Genomic DNA, 25,729 nt, shown 5'->3' on the forward strand with positions numbered 1-25,729 from the left:
GAAGCTGTGGCTGCCCCATCCCTGGCAGTGTTCAAGGTCAAGTTGGACACGGGGGCTTGGAGCAAGCTGCTCTAGTGGAAGGGGTCCCTGCCCGTGGCAGGGGTTGGAGCTGGAGGAGCTTTAAGGCTCCTTCTGACCCAAATCATTCTATGATGTTGCTAAAGCTAGAGTGGTCATGGTTCCCTTGGCTGCCCAAATGGGAGCCCACCCTGTTCGTGGGCTCACACTGAGGAGAAGTCGGGGCTTTACCACAGCTTCCGGGTCACAGCTGTAAAGGCAGGACTCAAAGACAACCAAAATAATCACTGGTTGTGCTGAGGCAGCAGAGCAAGGTCTCAGCCAGAGATGTTACGGACCAGAGAGGAGGGAAAGGGGAATAAGCCACAAAAGACGGCCACAGCCGAGCAGCTTCCCAGGTACTTTTCTGTGAGAAGGGGTGGGGGAATGGCAGTTGCTGAAGAGAAATGAACTGGGCAAGACAACAGGGGTTAAGAGAGGCAAGCATGGCAAGAAACTAAGGTGAAGAGGTGCTAAGGGCAAGAAACTGCTGGAGCCAGCAGTGATCAGTACAAATCCCTGCTGAATGCCCTGTACTGGCGAAGCCTCAGCTGAAAAGCACAGTTATTGCATGGCAGATTGTCGCTGTGCTGGTGGTGTCCACATTGACTGAGATCTTACGCTTTGTTCCTACCTTTTACTAATACCTTATGGCAGAGATACAGAGGTATCACTTTGGTACTGGTTTCTGCAGTTCATGTCCACAAGGATCTTGCTCCTTCCTTGAGAAAGATGGATTGCAGGTTTTGTGGGTACAGCTTTCCATTCACAGTCAGAGGAACTCCCAGGTTATTTTTGCCACCACAGCAAAGTCATTCAAAGTGGGTTGTCACTTTGAACAGGTACAAGGTGAGAAAAATGGCAACAATAATGAAGTGAGCTGAGCTCTAACTGTTTACTGCAGCTTAACAGATACACAGAGCGCACACAGTGTGCTTCAACAGCACAGGGGAGCACAATTTATGACGGGAGTAACTGTTCTGTGTTGAGAAAAACTGTATTGTAGCAGGTTGTATCAGCAAAACTGTTTTCTCTGATAGGATCTGTTGTATCCGTGGAATAGTGATGATTTTAAAGCCCTGATGTTGTGCTCAGTGGTAGAAGACAAGTTGCAGCTCAGTATCATACTGGTGCAAGAATAAATCAAACTGATAAAGCACTTTCCCCATGGCTAAAACCTTTTAAAACATCATTTTGGTTTGGGAAACAGCCATGAGCTATAATTGCCATAATAATGAAATAGAGAAATGGAAAGCAAGGATCACATTCCAGGACATGGCTTATTTTTCTGAAACAAAGCAAATAACAAAAATAACACTTTTTCTTCAGGAAGTTGTCTTCCTATTGAGTGTGTTGACTGAATCTGCATTATACTATAGTGAGAAACTCAAATAGTGATACACATTTAAGTATTCAAGGTGCTGCCATTTTACATCATAATCTATAGTTTATTTGCAGTTCTATCCCTACAGAAATTACTCTGCCATCTTGTTATTTTATTCCTTTTATGTTGCACTTTATGAGCAAAGAATTGTCTCTTCATTTAGTTCCAGAAAACACCTTGTGTGCTGAGGAAAACGTTTCTCTTTGGTGTTCCTTGGTTTTTCCTTTGCCGTGAATGTTTAGTGAGTATCAGCTGTTGGGGGAGGAAGCCACCAAGACAGTTGCTTTGGTTTTTGAATGAAAAAACTTTCTCAGTGATTTTGTTTCCTTCCCGTGACAATTTGTTTTGTTTCCCCCTGGCAAGGTTTTTGTCGTCCTTTGCAGAAGGAGCTTTAGAGGGGACGGTTTGAAAATACATCACTAAAGGTCATTGCGATCGTGGTTTCATTTGAAATAGAAGCTGTGCAGTGTGTACCCTGGCACCTGCAGGACTGGGCAGAACAAGCTTCCTGTGGTGGACCCTACTGACTCCATGAGAGGCTGTGAGCCAAAGGTGTGAGTACAGGATGGAGGCTCAGACAATGTTTTGTATGCATTACCAGATGGAGATGTTTATTCCTCCGTTATGTCTGATTTTCCAAACACAAGTGTATTTTCTCTTCTTTCCAAAGGAACTTAACATAGCCAGTTGCTTTATTCTCTTACACCACAGCATTTAAGAGCACCCTGGGGATGCTATACTTCACATGAATACTGAATTCTTACCTACTTAGTTTCACTGAAAGGCTCAGCAAGGCAAAATAATGAGTTTTAGGAACACCATATTCAGCTGACTTCATGTTTTATCATTGTGGTGTTTTACAGCCAGAGATCCTATGATTCACGGTCACATTCAGGAGCATCATAGCTTTGTTTTTATTCCTAATGCCAGGTTATGGGCAGCCAGTTGATAGCAGTGGGCAAATGGCAACACAAGGAGATCCTAACTTTATGCTATAGTATTTTGACCATCTTGGCTGGGAGCCCAGCAGGCATTAACCACCATGTACACAACTTCTCAGTGCCCTATGGTTGGCAGCTCATCACCCACAAACTCAATTATTTACTTTCTTCCAGTTCAAGAGAAGAAGAAATGTCATAATCAAGACTCTAAAAAGACTAAAATTACAAACTAGAGCTTGTCGTTTGTTCACAGATACAGCATTAACCCAGTTGCTTTATAGACCTCAGACTTCTATAGAAACCATTCATGTTTCAGCAAAGGCATGATCAGTTCTGTTGATTTTCTATAGCCCAGCTGTAGTGGAGTACATTTTACAGTGACTTCAGTGTGTGCAGCTAAGTTTAGGGGTATTTTGTTACAATGGTGGGTAATAAAACCTCATTTATTTCCCACAAAGCAGTGCTTGATTAAAACAAACCCCAAACATTTATGTATAAAGTGTGTTAGAATATACAGGGGGGAGCTATTTTAGTAAAGCCATGTTAGAAATAAGTTGAATCCTCTAAAAAACATCTAGCTGTTGTTTCTGCTACATGGTTTAAGTACAATCTAAACAAGTGCAGTCAGTCAAATCTTACTCTTTCTGCAGTCTGGTTTTAGGTACAAGATGTAACTGAAATAAACCAAGGTTGAGCCCCACACCATCACTTCAGTGCTGGCAGCTTCCAAGCACAGACAGCTCAACCCTGGCTACTTGCTCAGACTACCCTCGTGTTCGATTTGGACAGTGCTTTCAACCCTGTGAACAAAGGCAATGTGTTTACAAGTTAAGATTTCAAGACAAGTGCTGCCAGCTTTGCTTTAAGAATATCCCCAAAAAGCTGATTGCAAGGATTGAGGAGAGAAACCGAGATAAAACAGGAAGACTGATGCTGAGTGGAAAGTGTCCCAGGGAAGGAGAATCCTGAACTGCTCAGCTATACTGCAGGTACCCCCAGTTTTAGCTTAACAGGAGAAAAAAAAAAACCTTCTAATTTGCTTAGTGGGCATTCAAATGATAATGTGTAATGTTGTCCTTGTTGGTAGTCAAATACAGACATCAAATGCTTGTGCCTGGGGATCTTGCGTCCAACAAGCTTTGAGCTCTTCTCTAGAACACCACAGGCAAACAAGTCTCTTCTCTGCTTTTATTGTACAACAGAAGCTCAATTTTAAGGTCTGGAATAATTCTCAGCCAATATGTATTGGATACTTGATTGCATTTGCTTGGGTTTGTACAAGGCTGTTAATCTTATATTCTTTCATTCTTAAAACAGGTATGAAATATCCAGGCTTTAAACCTAAAGTGGAACAAAACAAGCCCCCATAAATCTGCTTCAGAAGAACAAATGTTGCCAGTGGTAACTGAAACCTCAATTATTTTACCGCATATTGTTTTAGCATAAAGATACGTGTAAGGTACAGCATTCACATGCCTGAATTAGCTCTTTCATCTTCCAGGCTTACAAAATACAGAGGTTCCTTCCTTCATTCATAGCAACTGAATTGAAATAGAAGCTCTAGCACAGGAGTGCGTTGGCTCTGTGGGGTGCTACAGGGGGCTATGTCCATGAGGACACCAGTTTAGTGTTCCATCACCTCAGTGTATGCATTTTCTATGTGCTGTGTTCATATCCCTCTCCTGTTATTTGCAGACAAAACAGTGAATGCTTTGTTAATACATGAACAAGTGCTTTGCGCTGACCTAAGTCCAGGTTTGTCTTTCTGTGGCAACTAGAAAATGATTATGTATGTTGAGGTTTCACATGATATGTGTTGTATCCATTACTAGGATCTCATGCTCCAAGTCACTTCAAGAAGAATGCTACTTCAGCTCACTGCTTATGAGCAAGAGCTGTTTCTTTCTACAGGCTTACACAGCAGCTAGTGTAATAGCACTCTGATGTGTTCTGAGGCCTCTAGCCACAATGTTATACAAGTAGTTATGAACAGGCTGCTCAAAGAAGTTGTGGCTGCCCCATGCCTGGCAGTGTTCAAGGCCAGGTTGGACGGGGCTTGGAGCAACCTGCTCCAGTGGAAGGTATCTCTGCCCATGGCAGGGGGTTGGAACTGGATGAGCTTTAAGGTCCTTTCCATCCCAAACCATTCTATGAGTCTATGATTCTATAAAATGCCAACAAGAAGTAAGAGTTTTACACCATGTATGAGGCATGAAATAATAACTCCTCATTCAGATTTTTCTCTATGAAATGGAGAGCGCTGTGTTAAGCATGAATGCTGCCCTGGTTTATCCAGGTGGACTTCACTGCTAACATCAAGAGTGTTGGATTTTGTACGATTTTATTTCTAAAAGTAATGGCACAATTTCAGACAAATGTGAAAAGGATTAATACAAATCCTCCTTGTTCTGATTTATGATGTATTCAGTTTAGACTTCACTCTTGTTTTAGATACACAACAGATGTTTGTGGTTACAATCAGTAACTGGAACATGCAAACTGTTGAGGCTAGAGGTAAGATACATTTAAAGATCAGTGAAGGACATTAGAACCACTTGGGTTCTAGTATTTTAACATGACTTTTTTTTCTGCTAAAAACATACCAACACAGAAATAGCTGATGGTACTGTCATTACAATAACCATCTTTAAGTTTCTGAATTAAACCAGTTGAAGGCACTGAATGGTTCTTGGAGCTACTGTTTTAAGCCATCTGTGGCTTATGGAAAAGGTCACCTCATTTGAATTCAATATGTTATTAAAACCATCAGCACTTCCTTAAAAATAAACAAACAAGTCTCAGATTGTACACCTGAGCTTTCCATCTCAAAAAGGATTTCACTGCTATGGATTTAATACACCCTTGTGGGTTTTGACGTGCTAGAACTATCCAGAATATATGCTTTACAGTCAGACAACAAAGGTATCTTAGACCAGCAGTTCCCCTACCCATGGCAGGGGGATTGGGACTAGATGGTCTTAATGTCCTTTCCAACCCAAACCTTTCTATGATTCTTAAACTTTCTGGATGAACAAACACTGTTCACCTTTTCATATGTCAGAAATCACTGTCAAATGTAACTGAAAACACTCACTTGTGAGCCCTGGCAATGGCTTTGAAGCCTGACCTCTGGGAACACCTGCACTAGGCAAGTAAACCCACAGAATTTATGTAAAACGTGAGTGTTAGAATGACATTCAGCATTAAAGTATTCAGAGAACAGGCCACAGTTTTGGTCAAGCTCTCTCAAAAGAGGTGGATGTTCTGTGGGCATGATTTGGGACTTGGCTCTCGCGTATGTGTAATTTATGTCCTTTCGCACAGAGAATTTAGATCCTTCTGCTTCCCAGAGGAGGAGTTGTGTGATCATCTGTACCTTCATTAACTGGGAGGGTGATGGTGATGGAAAGGTTTTAGTTTTCAGCAGTCTGATCTGACTGGTTTCAGGCCAGCACTACTGCTGGAGCCAGGGAGTGACAAATGTGGTCACAGAGAGGACTCCCCTTCGCTGGCCATGCAGCCCTATGCAGTTTTACAATCCAGAACAGTTTGATGCTGGAAACCCATCTGGCACACAAGGGAGCTTCCCCAGAGCCCTGAGCTCTCCATGGGAAGAAGCATGGAGATTCTCCGTTATTCAGAGAAATCAGTGATCAGCACACCACTGTCCCTTACATAGCCACTGGCCATGAGTGACTTGTGGCCAGCTCCTGTCCTACACGCTGCTGCCTTCAAGCTGAGCTGATAGAAATCACCCTTTGAAGCTTTTGGTTATTTATACTCCAGCAGTGTTGTCTGTTTGGTGTGGAGTAGTGAGGCAGAAAAGCTGCAGCAAAACACATGCTCTGCCTTTGTGTTTGATTGCAACATCTATGAAATTGTGGACTTTCCAGGAATTATGTTAGCACTGCTGCACAGTCTTTGTGGTTTGCCATTGAATACCTGCCCAGCAGCACTGAAGCATTTGAATCTTGTTCCCATTTTCAGTACTTATGAGGAGTTGTTGAACAGTAACATGTATTGCCTTCATACTCTCGTAGAGGACAAAATTTAGTTATCACATGAACTGCTGCCTGACAGGGAACCAGCCCTCTGACAGAGGTGTAGCAAAGGCTTCTGACAGTAAGAGGATCTGTGTGTGGGCTAAAACCCACCGGCATTTTACAGTTGGCATCCAACAGTTCTTGCTGGTTTTTAGCTCATCCTCTCATAACACCACACTGTGGTTATCAGCAACCTATTAAATTCAAGTTTAAGAAATGAAAAGCAATTCTCAGTGCAAATAAACTGTGAAGTATATTTGAAAAGCAATGGAACAATTGCAAATGATGTTTTATGAGCTTTCTTCTAGCAGTAAGTACCACACTAACAGTACAACATTTGGGACACTGGGAATATTTAAGCTTATAGTCTAGCCTAAGGACTGCAGTTAGCTTTAATAAGACTATAAAGTCATTATCCTGAGTACTATTTAACATGGGTTCACTCGACACGTCAGAGACGGACAGTACTTTTAACAACCCATGGATCAGCTTCTCTGGCAGTGTACGCTGCAGTGCTTCCAGGGACTGAACGTGAGCAGGAATTCTCATAAATGCCTTGGGAGTAGGAAGAAAATGTGTTAATCCAATTAAGTGCTGTGTTGGACATTTCACTTTCAAATAGTAAAGCCTTACCTTAAACACTGTAAAAATCCAGCAACTGTGATAGTGCCAAATTCGTGTTTCTCTCTCTTTTTAAGATGATCTTCTGATGATCTTAAAGGTCTTTTCTAACCTAGTGGATTCTGATTCTATGATTCTTTCATAGGCTAATTTGGTGACATCCTCTACACAACAAATTAGGTGGGAGTAATGCCACAAAAGCACTTAAACAGCCCAGGGAAGCCGCAAACCACCCTCTCTGAAGAGGTTTGAAATGAAATTAGGTTGTAAACTTCCAGGTTTCTCCTTGCAGAACAGACATGATGAGAGAAGGTGCAAGTGAAGGCTAGTGAGAGAGTTGTACTGCAGGGGAGGTTAGCTTTCCTTTGGTGTCGTTTTGGTTTCATTAGCTTCAAGACAAACATGCTTCTAAGTCATCAACAGAGAGAGTGCAGTGGTGACTGTGGGCTTGGGAGGCAGAGGGAGAAGACTGACAGCAAGGAAGCATTTGGCCACAAAAGAAGAGCTGAATGTGAGCTCTGCAGACCTCAGCTCTGTGCAGAGCCTGGTGGAGAAGACAAACCTCAAGCACAGGACAGGACAAAGGCTGAAGAAAGCTGCTTCAGCCTCTGAATGGGATCCTTCTGCTTAAAATATCCCACACAATTCAGCAGCCTGGCTCCTGCCTCCCCTTACCCAGCTCCGGACTCAACTGCAGATTGAATCTCTGCAAATCATTTTACTTCCTTGCACCCATTTTGGTTCTTGCAGTCTGCATCTTCCCAGTTGCTTTGCCAGTTTGAGCATCCCGTCCCCCTGTCCCCTCCCAAAATACAGCCTCTGTAGTTTGCTCCTATAGCTTCTTATAACTTGATTTATTTTTTTTTAAGCTAGCTATTGTTTAATTACTACTTTGAAGTCAATTTAGCAGAAAAAAATTCCCTACTTTAAGGTGGCTTTTTGCATCCCTACCAAGCTATTCAGCAGGGCATTCATCCAGGACACAAAACTGGGCTGAAGCTTTAGTAGTTGAATGGATCACTCCAGTAGAGATTTAATTTCCATGAAATTCCTCCATGAAAATCCACTCACTCCTCTGAGATCTGACAGACAGGCAAAGACCAGCCACTACCTTTGAACCGAGTGATTTTTAAATGCCTCCCACCCTTCTTTGCCCTCATGTAAATATGGATTGCTGAGGCTCAGAGTGCCCTGCTTGATTCTAAACCACTCAGCTCTTCACAGAGTGCAAGAGGGAGGGAAATCCAAGTGAAGCCTGTGACTCCTTCGTGGATAAACTTGGGGGGGTTATGTGAATTAGCCCCAAAGCGATCTGCACCCAGGGCTGTCCTGAGGTGTCCCCGCAAGGAGAGTGGCTTGGCAGTGGGAGCACCCATCACCTCACGTGCCTGCAGAGACCATGCACAGAAACCTGCAGCAAGCCACTGCCTTAGCCAGAGAAGGTCCCTAGCAGCTCCGGACACCTCACCTTGTCACTCCATAGCAGCTCTGGATACCTCACCTTGTTGCTCCATAATGACTGAGGACACATTGCCTTTTTGCCTTGTCCCTCCATAGCAGCTCTGAACACCTCACCTTGTCACTCCGTAACGGCTGCTCCAGACACCAGCCTTGTCAGTCTGTAATGGCTCTGGACACCTCCTTGCTCCATAGCAGCTCTGGATACCTCATCACTGCATAACAGCTCCAGACACCTCTCCTTGACACTCTGTAATGGCTTCAGACATTTTGTTGCTCCATAACAGATCCGGACACCTCACCTTCTTGCCTGTGCATCTCACAGGGATTCCTTCCCCTGGTGTGCTTTAGAAAACCCAAACCATTCTATGTTTCTATGTTTCCTGAAATTCCAGTCATAGTCCATTATCTGCATACAAATATACAGAATCCCACAAGTTTTGCTGGAGAAATAAACTTCTGTAAGAGCTTCAAGGGTATCCCAAAATCCTCATCACTTAAAACTGTATTAAGACATGAATCAAAACCTCCCAGAGTGAAAAATTCAGAGTGCATTATGATCTGAGTTACTCAGGGTTATTTGTTCAGATTTGTTTCAGTGCCCTGAACTGAGGAGATGAAACCCACTCTACCCACTGTTAGAAAGTAACAAATTTTATCTGGATTTACATTAAAATCCCATAAGAACAACTGCATGAGGTGAAATATATTGACAAGGATGATGATAAATGTTAGTCTGTTCCCAGAACTGGATAATCTAATTTAAACTTTTATAAGTAGCATAAACTAGATGTGAACAAGATTTTGGGCAAAGACTTTGTATTTGTGGATGAGAAAAGGTAATAACTAAGTAACTGCAGTAATAATTCAGTTAACCAAAACCAAACCATTGGGCAATAATGAGTTCAGAGATGCTTTATGATTTGTTGAGGTGCTCCTGTATGGTGTGAGTACGAATGAACTGAAATACAAATGCTGCAGAGAGGGTGTCTTCTCCTCTGGTTGCCATATATACTTCTCACTGACATTAGAGGAGGAGCGGTGTAAATCAAAGGCAGTTTGAAGTTCTGAAAGAAAGGGAAAGGGAAAGGGAAGGAAAGAAAGGAAAGGAAAGGAAAGGAAAGGAAAGGAAAGGAAAGGAAAGGAAAGGAAAGGAAAAAGGAAAAGGAAAGGAAAAGAAAGGAAAAGGGAAAGTAAAAGTATGCTGAGTTCCAGTGCAGAAAGTGTAATAAATTAAACATTAAATACTAACAGAAAGAGGTGAAGCCACTATTCCTGGAGAGCTCCAGGTGCTCTGTGCAGCTCTGTCCTCTTCTACTGCAGAGGTAAATTATACGAGTTAAAAGCAACCGGTGTGAGTTAGAATGACCTTTGTTACTGGCCACATGGAAGCAGCAGTTCTTCAGCCATGTGCTGATGCCCCCAGCTCTGTAACTGCAAAAGTTCTGGTCACAATCTCAGTCTCTGGGACTGGCAGCCTGTCCTCTCAGGCTTGTCCTAAAAATGGGCTTTCTTACATGATGTGTATTATACCTCTGAGCTACACTGTACAGTACTTACTTGATTTATCTTAATGAGGACTAAAAAAGCTTTAAGGTCCCTTTCCAGCCCAAACCAACCGGTGATTCTGTGATTCTATATCATGGGACTGTGTGACACATTATTGTGTTTCAGCATTTATGTAGCCAAGGATCTAATGAACACCGTGATAGAATGGAGCCCCTCCAACTTTCATCAAGCAGTGAGCGATTGGTCTGTGTTGAGCAAAAGCCAAACCTGCGTTCATTGGAATGTGCTTTCCCTCTCAATTCTTTCAGCTTCTTTTCTTGTATTAAATGGAAGTGCCAAATGAAGCAGAAATTAACCACTCTTAGTCTTTTTATTCTGATATTATCTTCTGCTTGTTTTATGGGATCCTACTTGGAATAATCCTTCAGGCTACTGAAGATTCAGGGCTGAGATGGACACATGGACAGGGCAAGTCAAATTTAGGAAAACCCTGTGGTCAAACAAGATGACATGTTTGGTAGCAACCACTCACTGCTGCTTCATTAGAAGTTAAATCCTCACTCGCTAAATGTCATAGTCATCAACTGCACAGAAAATTATCGTGCTGTGTGACCGTGATCCTTACACTGAACCAGAGAAAATAGATCTAATATTAAATATCAGTGACTGATGCCAATCTATTGGTGGCTCACCAGTCTGGCATTAGATATAACCAATATGTGAGCACTGCAACAGCTGATAGATAAATAGGTTTAACTGGTATATTAGAATTCTGGTATATTAGAAATACCTTCCATTTCCGAGGTAACAGGATGTCTGAACAGTAAGGATGAAGTTGTCTTCTGGACGTGGAATACTTCACAGAGTCTGTTCTTTCCAGGTGCCCTCCTTTTGCTCTTAGAAAAATCAGCATCCCACCTTGAGAATGCAGGGCTGAATTCCTTGAAAGGAGAGGGAGTGTAAGGGATCCATAAAATATCTTTAAAGCACTCTCTCATCTTGTTTTTCAGGGAAGATTTCGAAGACTTTGGCATACATTTCAGTACAAACCCCATTCCTTTACAAACTGCAGTGTTTATAGTGGGAAATGTATCCTGCTCTTTCTGTAAGCAAAATGTCTTTATCTTGTCCTTTCCTAAAAATTTTGTCTTTTCAAAAAGACTAAATTTTGTCTTTCTTGTCTTTCCCTAAAAAGAAGGAAAAAGAGAACTCTCTGCCTGCCTAGTGGGAATTTGGCTAAAAAAGGAAGATGGGCACATGCAGCAGTCCACTGACAAGTGCCATGAAGCTGTTCCAAATTAGACTGTTCCAGGTTTCTCACACATAATATCCTGTTTTTCATTAGGAAACTAAACTGAGCAACAGTTGCTCAGAGATGGCACACTTTTCATGGAACAGTTTACTTTACCTTGGTAAATATCTTTCTCTCTTTAAAGACTGTGTTCAGCCTTACTCCTAAAGCAGGGAAGAGTCTGACACAGCACCGCAGGCTCCCGGGCATCAATAAATAAATCAGGTGTCTTCTCCCAGGCTCCAGTATCAGTAAGCAACATTCCGCTCTTCCAGCCGGATGTAGCCTCGTGTTTGATCCCCTCCCCACCCCTCGCAGCCCTGCTCCGGCACTTCCACTTTCCTCCACCCAGTAGCTGCTATTGCTCTTGCTGGGACCTTGCAAACTGCATTAGGCTCCTTAAATGTGCATGTAGAGGGGAGAGCACCATCTGCTTTCTTCTTTTACAGTCCTGACTTTATCCAGGGCAGGATACCATCAAGCCACAAATTCCCAAGCCTTGAAATTGAGGCTGCATCTCATCTTAAAGAGCTGTCTTGTATCATACACATACATAAAACCTGAAACTATGATGGGAACATGCTGTGGGGATGTTCAACGGCTAGACTATTGCAAATAACACAATGCATTTAGTGTTTGCACACTGAAGCACACAGAGTTAAGAACTGTGCATATTTCTTTCATGAAAAATTTTGGCTATTAAATTTCCTGCCACAAATTCAGTTTTCATGAGTCTTTTGGAAAAAGCAGAGGGTCCTGAAGAACCATGATTTAGCTGGAACAGTAGATAATGATTTGTTAGTGTTTCTCAGCAAAATTACATCGTAAAGCCCATTTAAAAAAAGGAAATTAATTAAACCAATTCTAATTATAGATATTAAAATAACACTGGAATTTTGTTGCTTGGCGATCATTTTAGGAGATATTCTGGGATTACTTCTGTGACTTTACGAATATATATTTAATTTTGGGATATTTTAAAAGTGTCTTTAATGGTATCTTCTCTCTGGAATTGCAATCTTAACTGTAATTAAACAAAGCATGCAGCTTAAATTCTGCCACAAAACCCACCCTCCATGCCTTAACCAACTCTCAGGTCCTTTAACTGCCTTTTTATACTGAATTTTAGGCGAGGAGGAACAAAAGGATGCACTTTTCACGACCCTGGAACCCTGTGACCACTGGGAAATCAAAAGGGTGGTGACACGAAGGAAAACTATTGTCCACAAAAATAAGCTCTTCAAGGGGCACCAGGAATGCACAATAAAATCCCAGTTTCCTTTGTGCAGCTGTTTGTGCCTATGGCTTGCATCAGCCGAAGCTCAAGAAAAGATCTAAACTAAAAAGGAATCCTGGTTTCTAAGAAAATTCCATATTCTCTAAAAACCACCCCTATGTGAAATAGAAGCTTTTAAGAATTCATCATCTCTTTACAAATGAAATATGTAACCCCGAGGTGATGAAAATCCTTCAGCTGCTCTGTGGGAATCGGAGAGGGAGATTTTAAAAGTGATCCCAGCAAATAGGAGCAGATGGGAAAAGAAACTGATTTGTCAGGATTTAGTGCATTTGTTGCTTTCTAACTTTATCGCTACTAGAACGTAGCAGCGTGTAAGAGCCTAATTGGGGAATCAGCTCTACTTTGACCTGAAAACGTTTCAAGTAAAAAGACAAAAAGTAAAAGAGCTCTGCTCCTAAATTCTTAATTAAGCAAAGCTGCTGTTGAGGCTCGGAGCCCTTTTGCCACCGAAGGCTGCAAAACATGGGGAAATCACAAATAGAAGCTAAAGAGAAATAAAATGAAGTGTGAGCCTTGTGTTTCAGTCTCTGAAATAATCTGTTGTGTCAGAAATCGTTACACAAAATTTAAGCAAGTTCTTCTTGTTGAAGTCTCTTCCAAAGACTTTTTCTAATTTGACTTGAAGTCAGTGAAGGGAAAAAAATTCCATTGACTTTAATCAGCTTTGTATCAGGGAATCGCCTGGTCATTTGGGCAAAACATTGTCATTGCATTTTCCTCTAATAAAATCAGCTCCTAAAACTGGGCGCAGGTAAAATACAGACTTAGCACACTTCTGTGTGTGTGTAAATGTTACTGAGAGATCTGCAGAGTTAAAGTGCTGGGCTAATGGAGCCAGGTCGGAAAAAGCAAAAGGGAAATCAACTGATTTTTCTCATTTCTTGTTAAAGACTTTAAAGAAAATTGAGCAAAAGCATATTTAGAGGGAAAAAAAATATGCAGTTCAAAAAGGTGCATCTTTAACAGCTACATTTTTATCAGGAAAGTGGAGAAGTATTTAATTGGGTGAAGATGATTTTAAATTGTGTAATTTAGCAATTAAACTGATGGTGAGAATTTATTTGTGGGGTTGATGCTAACGGCGCTGATACATTTCATGTTGCAACTGTTGGTCACCTCTGCAGAAATATATAATCACAATTAAACTGTCCCCAAAGCGACCATTTTGGAGTTCCTAATGCATGTGCTCTTTTTGGTTGTAGATTTTGTAGTGGGAATAGATGATACCACACTGCTAAAAGGGATTATGCAAAAGCTGGCCGGAGCAGCAGAACAAAAGCCGCAGCCTAACAGGCGTGCTCACAACTTCGTCAAAAGCCCAAAGCTACAAGCGACCTCTCGAGCCCTGAGGCACCTCATGCAGCTACAACATGCTGAAGATAAACTGTGCTTATTCCTAGGCATGTTTTCGAGCAGTTTGTGAAGTGATTTAATATATTTCCTACAAAGCAGAGAAGAAATTTCTACGGAATTCTGTGTAATCTTGTACTGAAAGGTAAAGTGAAAGGATTGAAGCGCTCTTAAAGGTTGATGTATTTTTTTTCCACATTTAATCAAAACTTGATGTTACAGAGGGTGAAAGAAGATTGCAAACACAGAGGGGGAAATTTATACTAGAATTCACCTTATTCTCACTGAATCTTCAGTTTTCAGAGAGTTTTGTGCTTTCTGGTGAGTACAGAGAGGAGCTATTTACCTTCTAAACAAGGAAAGCACCCTCACAAAATGCAGTGAGGCCACAAGCCAGAGCATCCATCAATGTATTTTAATGCAGCCACTCCTCAGAAGGAATGGGAGAGAATAGGATCTAAAAAAATGAATAGCTCAGAAAGGAAAGGAAAGGAAAGGAAAGGAAAGGAAAGGAAAGGAAAGGAAAGGAAAGGAAAGCTAAACCAAAATAAACAACCCAGAAAGGCACATTGTTTTAATGCTTTATATTGCATTATGTGTGAGGTACAATCTCGCTGATACATTGCATGTTTAAATTACAGAGGTTCACGTGGAAAATTCTGCTTCAGAATCTACATTTCACTTTTATATGTGATAAATTAGCAAGCACATACCTACTGAGCATACTATTGTAATCTGCCTTTAAACCTTACCTCTTCCAAATTCCACATTTCTTTTTAAGCAAAACAGCCAAAATCTAGTGCAGGGGTACATGGCAGAAAATACACTTTAAGTCACTGAACAGAGATCTTCTTGCTGCCTTTTTATACAAAATTCTGGGTCCCTTCTAACAAAAGGATGCACTTTGCACGACCTTGAGAGCCTGTGACCATTGGGAAATCAAAAGGGTAGTGACACTAAGGAAAACTATTGTCCAGAAAAATAAGCCTCTCCAAGGGGCACCAAGAATCCACAATAAAATCCCTGTTTCCAAGAAAATTCAGGCATTTCCATCAAAAAAGACTGGTAAGATAAATAGAATGTCCTCATAAGCCACAGATTCTTAATAATACAAAATGTCTAAGTCCAGGGTAAACAAAGCCCCAGTGAAAACCAACATCTACGAACTCAGGCTTCTCAAGACCTGGGTCGTGACCCAGCGCCGTGCCACGAGGTACCGCAAAAGCATTTCTGAGCTGAAATGGCGTGGACTTGGCTTTGCATAAAACACATTGCAGCCGGAGTTTCACTCGTGGGCAGAGCTCAGGAACTCCTACAACCATCCTCTTGCTGACAGATATGATTTGGGTGTTAAGAATTATTGCTGCCATGCTTTTTTGGTGTTTCAGCTTAGATGAGAGCACACGGTGGTCTGGAGGAGACCCCAGCGGGCTGGGTGCTTTGTGGTTGTCAGCCCTTCAATTTTGAGCACTTTTTTGTTTTAATCCCAAGTTTTTCAATGAATCTGTTTGGAAACTTCAAAAGAAAAAGAACAGTAAATTTCTTTTGCTCTACATTTTGCATTTTGCTTTATAATTCTGTGTTAACACTTAATTTTTCAGCTCCTTTTCTTGGACTTGATTCTCTTCAGTTTCTTCTGATTTTTGCATCCCCCACTGCATGGGAGAAAACGTAATTGTGGTAGATTCAGTGTGGTGTTTTGTGAGCAAAAAGTGTAGCGATGAGGGTGAAGTCATTTGAAGAACGCCTGGGTTTTGCTTGAGCCCTACCTGTGGTATTAAACTCCCCTTTTTCGGTCTCAGTCCTGTAGGAGGCAGAAGTTAACAAATCTTTCGCCATTTGATGTGCTGAAATGCCACGATTGTGCTAGTCAGTACTGGCAAGCACAGATTGATCAGGGGAGTTTATACATATCAGTATCTTTAGTTGACGTGTACTTTTTAAAGGCTCATCCTGCAAATACCTACGTGGATGAGTAACTTTACTCACCTAAATAAAGTGTTTAGGTGTTTGCAGAACTGGCTTATGTATTTCCATGAAAATCTAAAGAAAATAATGGGTGTTTTTTCTCTGAGAGTTAACAAAAAGGCAGATGGAATAGGAGGGCTTGGGAACTAGGGGACTGATTTATCCACTCAGTTTAGTATGAATTCTTCAGGGTTCCTGCCTCCAAGAATTCCTACCCGTTGGCTTTGATTTTCACTTTTATCCTTGGGAAAACTGGTGGGAAATGTTACGGAAGGTACAACATGACGAGTTTCCAGAGCTGAGTCACAATAAGCGGAATGTTTTCCCTCGTTTTTGCAAAGCTGACAATGCTGCCATGTAAACTGTGAATGTGCCTCAGCTGGTTGCATATGGCTCATGTTTAACCAGAAAATAATGAAGTGTAATGACCTGCACAGTAACCTCTTTCTTAAACATTAACTTGGTTTCTTGAGATAGTTGATTTACATGAAAAAATGCTTTTTGTGCACATCAGTTCCATGTTCTGTTTGGGTTGATGAACTTACACCACAGAAGCGTTGCTTTTAAAACAGACTTTATAGGTTAATTTATACAGTAGGAGTAAATATGCATACGGGGGAAGGAGGTGTCTTCCCAGAACTGATAACTGCTAAGTTCTAGGAAAAGACAAAGACAAAAGGGATGATATTTTGCAGATCCAATGGGGCAGGGACGGGTCTCAGCCCCTCCTGCTCGAAGGCAAAGGGGAGGCAGCAGTGGGCACTGCATCTGCTGCCAGATCACTGTGGCTTCAAGCCAGTCTTCTCAGCTGGGCAGAGAAGCTTTTGCTGCTGTGCGGGATCCCAGACAGGCATCGGATCCTGGACTGCCATTAGGCTCTGGAATACGACTGGATTCTGGACTTCCATCAGGCTCTGGAATGCCATCAGGTTCTGAACTGCCCTCAGTGCTGGACTGCCATCAGTCAGGTTCTGGATTGCCATCGGACCCCGGACTGCTGTCGCCACAGCAGAGACGCTGCTGCACATCCTTGCTACCAGCAGCCCACAGTTGCAGCCACTTCCCGGCACCTGGACCCCAGGCTCGGGGGGTCTTTTCAGCCTCTGGCCTCACCGCCAATGTCCTGAGCTCTTCTCCTGTTATTAAGGCGAGCGGGTATTTTTCGGGGTTTGGGGATACTTGTCTTTTCTTCCTTAGCGCTGTACTTCAACCTGCTTGCAGCTTGGGGGCAGAGCCACACTGGCTGCTGCTGGCAGCGAGGAAAAGCCGCTTTGTGGAGGTTTTCGCAGCTGGGACGGGCTCTGGAGGGGAAATTCCACCCCCTTACCTCGGTTAGACATTGAGTTACCGCGCTCGGATGCAAGAGTTTCCCTCCTAGAAAAGAAAGTATTTTTGCCCCGAAACCCCCATCTCTGCATCTCTTGTGTGAGCTCCCGTGCGCATCCATCCTCAGCCTTACTTCCAGGCTGGACTGGATCTGTGGACTTTATTACTGAAAGCAAGCACGCTTTCCCCACTGTGCTGAGATAAATTACACGTTCTCCCTCATGCTGAGGTGTGTTTACCTCCTGTCACGTTATTCTTCTCCAGCAGAACATTCTGAGCACGGCATAACAGCATCGTTCTTTAAAGTATGCAGAAGTGTGTTAAACTACTGTTAATGTATTTTATCTCCTCAGTAGGGACCTGGAGCATGCCCAACACATGCACTGGGAAAAAAAAAAAGCATTGCTTCGGGATGAGGGTGAGATTCTGTGTTATGCCTCCAGCCATAGCTCTGGGTACACAGAGCAGGTTTAAGCTGGTTTTATGCCCTTCTAATCCTGAGCTGCTCTGCGGGCTGGAGCAGACATCCTGGTGTTGTCTGCCTGAGGTGTCCATGTGTTTTAACTGCCCTGTAAACCCAGCTCTTCCCCGAGTTTCTGAAATGCTCCTGTGAGAGGGAAAGCTGCTCTGAGCTGGACCTTCTAGCGCTGCCCAGCTCCTGCACAACTGTTTGGGAGGGAAAGCACCAAAGGGCAACTTTGACAAGCTGCATAATGAAATGCCTCCCCCAAATGGATGTAAAAACCACTTCACGTTGCCCTGCTCCGAGGAGCTCAGCCTAACAGCCAAGATTTTGAATTTAATGGCTGCATACATTGGTTCCTGTCTAGGACATCTGCTTCTGTGCAGCTGATGCTCTTGAAGCTACACTGATCATCGGCGCTCTTGAAGCACAACCTGATGCTGCAGAGAAGAGGGCCTCGGGGATTCTCTGGGTGCTGGTGCGACCTGATGAAGGATGAACATCCTGCCAGTTGCAGGTGGGGTTATGGAGCCTGCCCCATAACGTTTTGTACATTTAACAGGCAAACGTGGGAGCTCCTGCCTGCAAACAGAGAAGAATCCTGGTGTTTCTTACCACATCCAACTGTAGGAGTTCAGCGTTGGGGACCAGCTGTTTTTTTGGCTGTGCATGATGTTGTAGGCACAACTATCCATTCCTCTACCTCCTTTTAGAGGCCACCTGTCAGAAACAATGCCCAAAGTGTCCTGCAGAGTGTATGACAAACTGGTAACAGGGGAACATTGGTCAACAGGGGAAAGGTAAAAGTGTTCCTTTACCTGAGAAGGAACATTTGGACAAAGAGGAGCGTACAGACCATGTGTTGCAATGGAAACATGAGGACGAGCTCTGGGGCTCCGGGTCTTCTCATCAGGTCCTTACATAGAACACTGATAATACCTATAGGCTGCAGAGAACAGTGTGGGCAATACTGTACTGCATCCTGCAGTAACAGAGCTCAACAAATGATGAATTTTCCATGTCACCTGTGGCCAAACAGCAAGTGATTGACTCATTTCTCAGATGTCACGTGCTGTAAGGGAAGTGTATTTTGGAGGGAGATGTCTTATCTAGAAATGACTTGAGCATATTCTTAAATTTACGCAGCGAAGACATTTACTCAAGTCCTGTTTGTTCCACTGACTCAAAGGAGAAGTGTCCATACAGAGCTCTGCAGGACGGGGATCGAAGGCTTCCCTGCCCTTGCACATACGGACTGGGCTGTCAAATCAGCAGGATCCCTCATCTCCGCATTACCCAGGATGTACCTAAAACGTCTGTAGGTTGCCTTTGCAATGTGTTTCGAGGGAAATACTGCTGCTCCGCAAGACAGAGCTTTCAGTTTGCAAACCTATACACCCTCATTTAAGCTACCCACACAGCTTTAAGGGCTTAAGCACATATTTGGATATGCAGCTTATCCAAAAACGAAGGTTTACACAAAATTGAGGCAGTTCACAACATACTGTGATTGCCAGCCGGGGGGAAAGGAAATCTGGTCAGCAATGTGACAAAAGGGGAAGTTGCTTTCTGTTACAACACTGAAAAGTGTCCTTCGTAATTAGTGTGCATGCATTTGTTGAAATGCCATGTAATACATACAGGTAAGAACACTTATCAAAATGCCAGTAATATTTGGCAAAATGGGAAACCTGTCTGTGGGAAGAATGTGGACGTTTGCACTGAAGCAGGGAAGTTGTAACACAACAAAAACCTGATGAGAAAGGCAAATAGCAAAGCACGGAGACTGTAAGGAAGGAATTTGGGACAGGTACAATCCATGATCGCAGTGAAACGGCAGAGGGATGTGTAGTGTGCATGAAGACGTGTCTAACAAGACAGCTTATCTATAGAGAATCTGAAAGGGAAAATACATGTTTATATGGGAAATGTCTCCACTACAGGAGTTCAGCATCATATAGGGCCCTATCCTGTGAACACAACATGGTCATATAGGAGGCAAGTAGCTGCCTTTTCAATTAGACAGCTTACATCCAAAGTTCAGGATTTAACTCACCCCAAAATGGAAAGCAATAAAAGGAATCAGGACTGTGAACGGATGAGTTCATTTAACTTCCCATGATGTGAATGGATGTAGAAGCAACTTGCAAGATCAAACCCTCTAGAAACTGCATAAAGGAGCTGCAGAGAAATTTCATTTCAGTACACTAGAAAACAACATAAATCCAAAAGAAATGAAAAGGACTGGGAAGCTAAAAGCCAAGGTTAGCACATTTACACAGCTCCAAACTGAACGAACTATGAGAAAGAGCTTCTGTTCTTGGCATTTTGTTGTAATAAAAATGTTTATAATAAATTGTCTTTAAAAGACAGGTTTGAGATATTAGTGTTATTAGTTATGAGGTATTATAGTTATACTAGTGCTATTAGTGTATAGTTATAGATATACAGCACATCAGGGATACAGCACGTTACATTATTTATCACAGCAATCGATACTGTGATAAAACTATTAAAATTAGCCATGAAGTCCATGCCCTTAGCATACATTCGTTTCTCATTTTCGATGTGAATTGGTCTTATTTCGGAGAGGATTTGGTCTGTTTATAGGCATGTTTTGCAGAACAAAATGAAAGGTAACAGCTTATTCATATCATGTATTTCTATATTCAATAGTTTCATGAGTAAATTAAATAGAAATTACAAGGTGAAAGGCAGTTTCAAATGTTTTACTAACACAGTGTCAAAAATGTGAAGTCTTTTGTAACAAACCCTCTATTATCAGTCATTTTTTGTAGGGAATTATGAATACATAGCAATTATTCAGAAAACTTAAATCTTTCATTGACATTAAGGGAACAATCACATTGTAATCTTAAGAATATTTCTTTTTATTCTGTCATAAGAGGAAATCATTTTCCCTGTACATGTTCTTCAGCTGAATGCTTTAAAACAAAGGCAGCTCAGCAGCAGATGACAGATAACCCAGAGTTAGGTGGAAACCCCAAAGCGTGCAGGAGGCAAACGGAGACACATTTTTAAGGAGCCCCAAAGATCTACCCAAGCAGTGACTGTGAGCATTCACAGGAGAAGTGATCAGCCTCTGCAGGACCAGAACAACTGCAGCTAACGATGACAGCATTTCCTCTTAAATATTCCTTTGCATTTTGTGTTTCTTTTTAAGGTGACCTGATCTCTCCGAACGTTTTCTTCCAGAAGTACAAAACATGGGGTGTGAAAGGCTCCAGACCTGGCTGTAAAACAGGGCTTTGGACACTGATTTCATGCTGCTGTTCTGCACGCTTAGCAGAAGACCTCCTTAAGACTTCCAACTCTTCCCAGAGTTTTGAGAAACAAGGCAGATCTGACAGAAATCTCCCCATGAAGCAACCGATGCGCAGCTTGGGATAGTTTGATCTGAAGGAGTAATTCTCTGTGTCACAAAGATAAACCCCTCATACTTGTTCCTGATTTTAATTCCTTTTATGCATCCGGATAGTCCAGCACAATTCACTGTGGTGGAAAAGGTCAGACAATAGGTCTGATTCCTGAGGGAAACAGGAGTGGAAGAGACAGTCCAGGGCAATCCTTGGACATAGCTGTTGGCTTATGAATGAATCAGTAACCAAGAAGAGACAGAACAGAATTATCTGCAGCACTGAAACGTGCAATGAAGGAAACAGAAATACCTCCTTGCCATGTTCGCATGCACATAATCCCAGTACAGATAAAAATTACCCAATTTCTGCGTTTCTGGCACAAGAAAAGAGCTTTTTAATTTCACAACAAATTCGGAAAGTGATCCTCAGGAAAGCACACTTTCTGGGCTGTATCTCTGTGTGGGGATCACACCTCCCTTTAGTCTAACTACCGATGCTCCTAACCTGCAACCAAACCTCCCCACAGCGAGTACCGTGCTTTACAAGCACCACCTTACAACCCATAAATCACGTGTGTGCGACCAGGCCATCCCCACACGCAGAGCTCCCGCGGGAGGAACGCCTGAGCTCTGCAGTGCCCTGGCAGAGATGAAGAAAGGCCCCGGTGCTTCTTCCTTCGAGCACTCCTTTTCTGAACAGCTGATGTATTCGCAGACACCCCCCCCCCCCCGAACTCCCGAGATGCACAAAAATACAAGTCAAAGGTCAGCAGGAGGATGTAAAAATACCATTTAATCTTATCTGTGCCACGCTTCATGTGGACTTATTTCACCATCTTCAGCTCTCTTTGTTGAAAGACTCATTTATTTCTGCACTGACAGAGAAGAGGGGATCCGTTTGCAGCATGTGTTGAGGCAAAGCTCCTCCGCTCACTTTATTCGCCTGTAAGATTTGGGTAACACTCAGTATAGAACTTTTTATGTCAAATAATAACAACGTAATACAAAAGGATTCTTCTCTCATACAAAGAAGACAGTTTTCTAGAACTTGTGTCACATTTAGTGCTCATTTGCTACAAGTTCTAACAAGTTTTGTTTCACAGTTAGCCATGAAGTTATCTTTTACTTCGGGATGTTTTCTATCCTGTTGTGCGTGTATGAGTTACCAAGATGCTTTTGTATTTCTCATTCCTGTGTCAATTCCCTATACCGTTTCTGCAGGGGGATTGGTAACAAACTTACACACCCATGCTAAGTTATTCATTTAAACGTTGACCATTTTGCTCTCTTTTAGCATTCGCACTAAATTGCTGGATTCACGTTGAGCGTTTTGCTCTCTTTCAGGCACCTCAGAAAGGCACCAGGAGAAAACCCCAATTCTGACTGTCCCTGCATCCTCCATTACAGAAGCCCTCTGCGCAGCTCCCAACCAGGAGTCAGTAAATCCCGTATCTACGCCAGGCGTTACAACATGAAGTTTGCGGAGCACAACCCGGCCGCGCATTCCCACTGATAATGAAGAAACAAATTGGAGCTTCTGGAACAAATCCTAAGCCAGGCTCGGACATGGGTCTGCCCGCGGAGAGCCCTCCCGTCCTGCTCCGGGAGCGCTTTGTTTTAGGCCTCACACACACACAACGCGCGGGGAGGAAAGTCGGGGAGCTCGGCACAACTCGCCCTTCAAACCTGACAGAACTTGGCTGGGGAGTGTGAAAGAAGAAATTAAACAGTAGTAAATACAGGCGGGACAAAAGCCCTTTTCTCGTTGTGTAACGAACGCAATACTGATAGATTACTGCTCGGTTTCCATGGGGACCTTTTTGTTCTAACTCCAGATACCGATGATTAGGGTTAAACGAGGCACTTCACAGTGGTGGTTTTTTTTTTCCACGAACTGAAGAGAGTGAACTGGAGGAAAGTGCGGCAAAACTTCGTTATCGATCGCTTTGGTGATCGCTGGTATTAGTTTTAACGATGATGCCTGCTAATCCCTGCGGAAGGCGCCTGCTCCCAGGGCACAATTAGCACATTTTTGGCATTCCTGCAAGGGCCGCCCGGAGTGTCGGGACCGGGGGTCCCCAGTGCCGCCCGCTCCGTGCTGCAACCCCTCGGGGGGTGTCTTAAGACCCGTGGGGGTGATCACAAGGGGTATCGAAAGCCCTCGGGGTGCTCAGGCGTTGGAAGGCCACGGAGTGCGGGCTCCGCTGGCACCGTGGGCAAGGCCTGCCGCCGCACAGGCCAAGCCAGGAGCGCTCACACACCATTTGGGGACTTTTCACCCCAAAACGAGCGCGAGCCGCCCCCAAGCGCCGAGCTTGGGGGTCCCGGGTGACCGCGGCCACGCACGGGCCGCATGGCTGCTGCGGCCCCACGGGGGGAGCCCCCGCAGCACCCCCATGAGCGCTCCCCCCCCACCCCGAACCCCGCCGTCCTGCGGGCGGCTCCGTCCGTGTCCCCCGCCCCAGCCCCGAGGTCTTCGGCCATCGCCGTCCTCCCCGGGCGGGAGGAAGCCGGGGGCCGGCCGGCGGTGGCTGCCATTGGCCGGGGAGCGGCGGCGGCAGCTGCAGGACACAATTAATTATGCTAATGGCGTGGGGAGCGGATGTACTTTCTTCCCCCCTTTATTCCCCGCTCTGTTTTTGGCTGGTCGGTGCGGGAAGGAGCCGCCCTGGCCGCGATCACATGATATTGTCTTCGCGCCACTTTCGTAAAACCCTTTTTATTCCAGGGCTGCGCTCGGGCTCAAAGGTAACGCGTTTATGGTCCCGGTCCTTCCCTCCGCGCTTCTTGCCCGTTCCCCCTTCCCGAACGCCGCCGCGGTGCTCAAAGCCTCCGCACGCCTTTAGGGTTCGATCCCCTTCCTTTATCGCACCCCTTTTCGGGTTGTTTTTACCGCTTTTGCCTCCTTTCCCCGCCGGCAGCGCGGCTTAGCCGTGTGTGGGGGGGGATGCACGCCCGGGGCTCGCAGCCCCGGCTCCCCCGTGTCCCACCGCGGGCTGCGGGCAGCAGCACCCACCTGTAGGAGTGTGCGGGGCTCGCCCTGCGTTCCGCGTGGGCCCGCGGCTCCCCCCCCAACCCCGCACCCCGGGGCCGCTGTCTGTGTGTGTCCGTCCCCTTCGTGGGTCCCGCGGCACCAACAATGGACGGGGCCGCGGTGGGAGGCCAAACCGTGGGGCTGAGGAGCGGCCGCTGCGGTGCGGGGGGGACCCCGCGTGTTGTGTGTGTGAGTGTGTTGTGTACCCCGTGTGTCCCCCCCCGTTACACCCCTCCCGCACCATGCGTGTGGTGGGGGGGTGGGGGGTGGTGGTGTTGGGTCGCGTGGCCGGTGCGGGGAGGGGGGGGTGGGGGACACGGACCCGCGCGCGGCGAGCACATGGCGGCGGGGGGTGCGGTGCGGTGCGGGGGGGGGGGGGGGTGTGGGGGGGGTGTGTGGTGCGGTGCACGGCGCATGTGCGACGCGCGGGGCGCGCTGGGGGTTGTAGTACGGGTCCGGCCGGGAGGCGGCGGGTGCGCGCGCGCTCTCTCCTGCTCTTCCACCCCCCCCCCCCCCCGGCTCCGTTTCGCGGGCGGGAGCCGCGCCACGCGCTCGGCGGAGCCGCCGTCGGGGCACCGCGTTCCGCAGCGTTCGGACGCGTCCCGACGCGTTCCCGCCCGGCCGCAGGCAAGAGCAGGCGGGGGAACGGCGGCGGGAGGAAAGGGGGGAGGCGGTTGGAGGCAGCCGGGCTGCCCCGTCGGGCCGGGACAAAGGGGCCGCCCGCGGCCGTGCGGAGCCGCCCTCGGCGCTGCTGAGCGCCGGGCTCGGGGTACCCGCGGCGGGCGCTGCTGTTACCGGGGGGAGGCCGTGCCGGTAGCGGGGTGCGGGGCGGGGGGGGGGGGGGGAGTGTGGTGGGAGGGGGGGCGGTGGGAAGCGGGCGGTCGCGCGGCTTGGCGCGTTTTTGGGTCTTTGAATGGGGAACTGCATTTCCCACCGTGCTTTGTTCCTGCGCTTTAATCGCCGCCGCGCGGCCCCCCGGACGGGGCGGGCAGCACGTGGCGGGGCGCCCCACACCCCCTGCCCGGCTCCGGGGTGCGGCGTGGCCGGGCCCCTGCCCGGGGGATGCTCCGGGTGCCCCCCGCCACCCCCCGCTCTGTGTGTGTGTGTTCGGGGGGTGCCGCTGGTACCGCTGTGCACGTGGCGAGCGCGGCCGCGCGCTCCCGGTGCCCGCCCCCCCCCCCCCCGAGCGGATGGGTCCGCACCGGGACCGGCTCCGCCGCTGGAAGCGGCCTTGGGGCGGGCGGCAAGGGGCGAGGAGCGGGGGAAAGCTCGGTGCCACCTCGGGAGGTTCGTAGCGCCGGGCGCTGCCGGCGTGGCGCGGAGGGAAGTTTAAACGTGTGTGTATGGACGTGCGCGGTTCCCCTTCCCGCTGTTGCTTTTGTGCCGCGCCGCAGCTCCCGCGGCATCATCTGGAGGACAGACACCGCGTTATGTGGTGCGGGGGGTGCGGGATCGTGTGTCAGAACCGTGCTGGTTGGGGGATGCAAGGTACGGGGTGAAGCTCCGGCGGAAGGGTCAAGTCAAAGGGCTCACGTGCTGTATGGAGGCACTGAGCGCAGGGCAGCAGTAGGACGGGATGTTTTGGTGCCTGTCGAAGTGCTTTGT

General features: G+C 45.7%; 1 long non-coding RNA gene across 2 annotated transcripts; it reads left to right on the forward strand.

Moving 5' to 3' along the window:
* Positions 1–881: 881 nt before the first annotated feature.
* On the forward strand, positions 882–22,946 carry LOC133265569 (uncharacterized). 2 transcript variants are annotated; one of them, XR_009742022.1, is made up of 5 exons: positions 882–1,995; positions 3,033–3,371; positions 4,834–4,896; positions 13,807–14,099; positions 22,435–22,946. It is a non-coding gene; the product is annotated as an uncharacterized LOC133265569 (long non-coding RNA). The 2 variants fall into 2 exon arrangements; XR_009742021.1 differs by lacking the exon at positions 4,834–4,896.
* Positions 22,947–25,729: the final 2,783 nt, after the last annotated feature.

Source organism: Pezoporus flaviventris, unplaced genomic scaffold (genome assembly GCF_033815535.1).
Source record: "Pezoporus flaviventris isolate CSIRO_AGI_PZ_B2104156 unplaced genomic scaffold, CSIRO_AGI_Pfla_v1 ptg000005l, whole genome shotgun sequence".
Taxonomy (NCBI): Eukaryota; Metazoa; Chordata; class Aves; order Psittaciformes; family Psittacidae; genus Pezoporus; species Pezoporus flaviventris.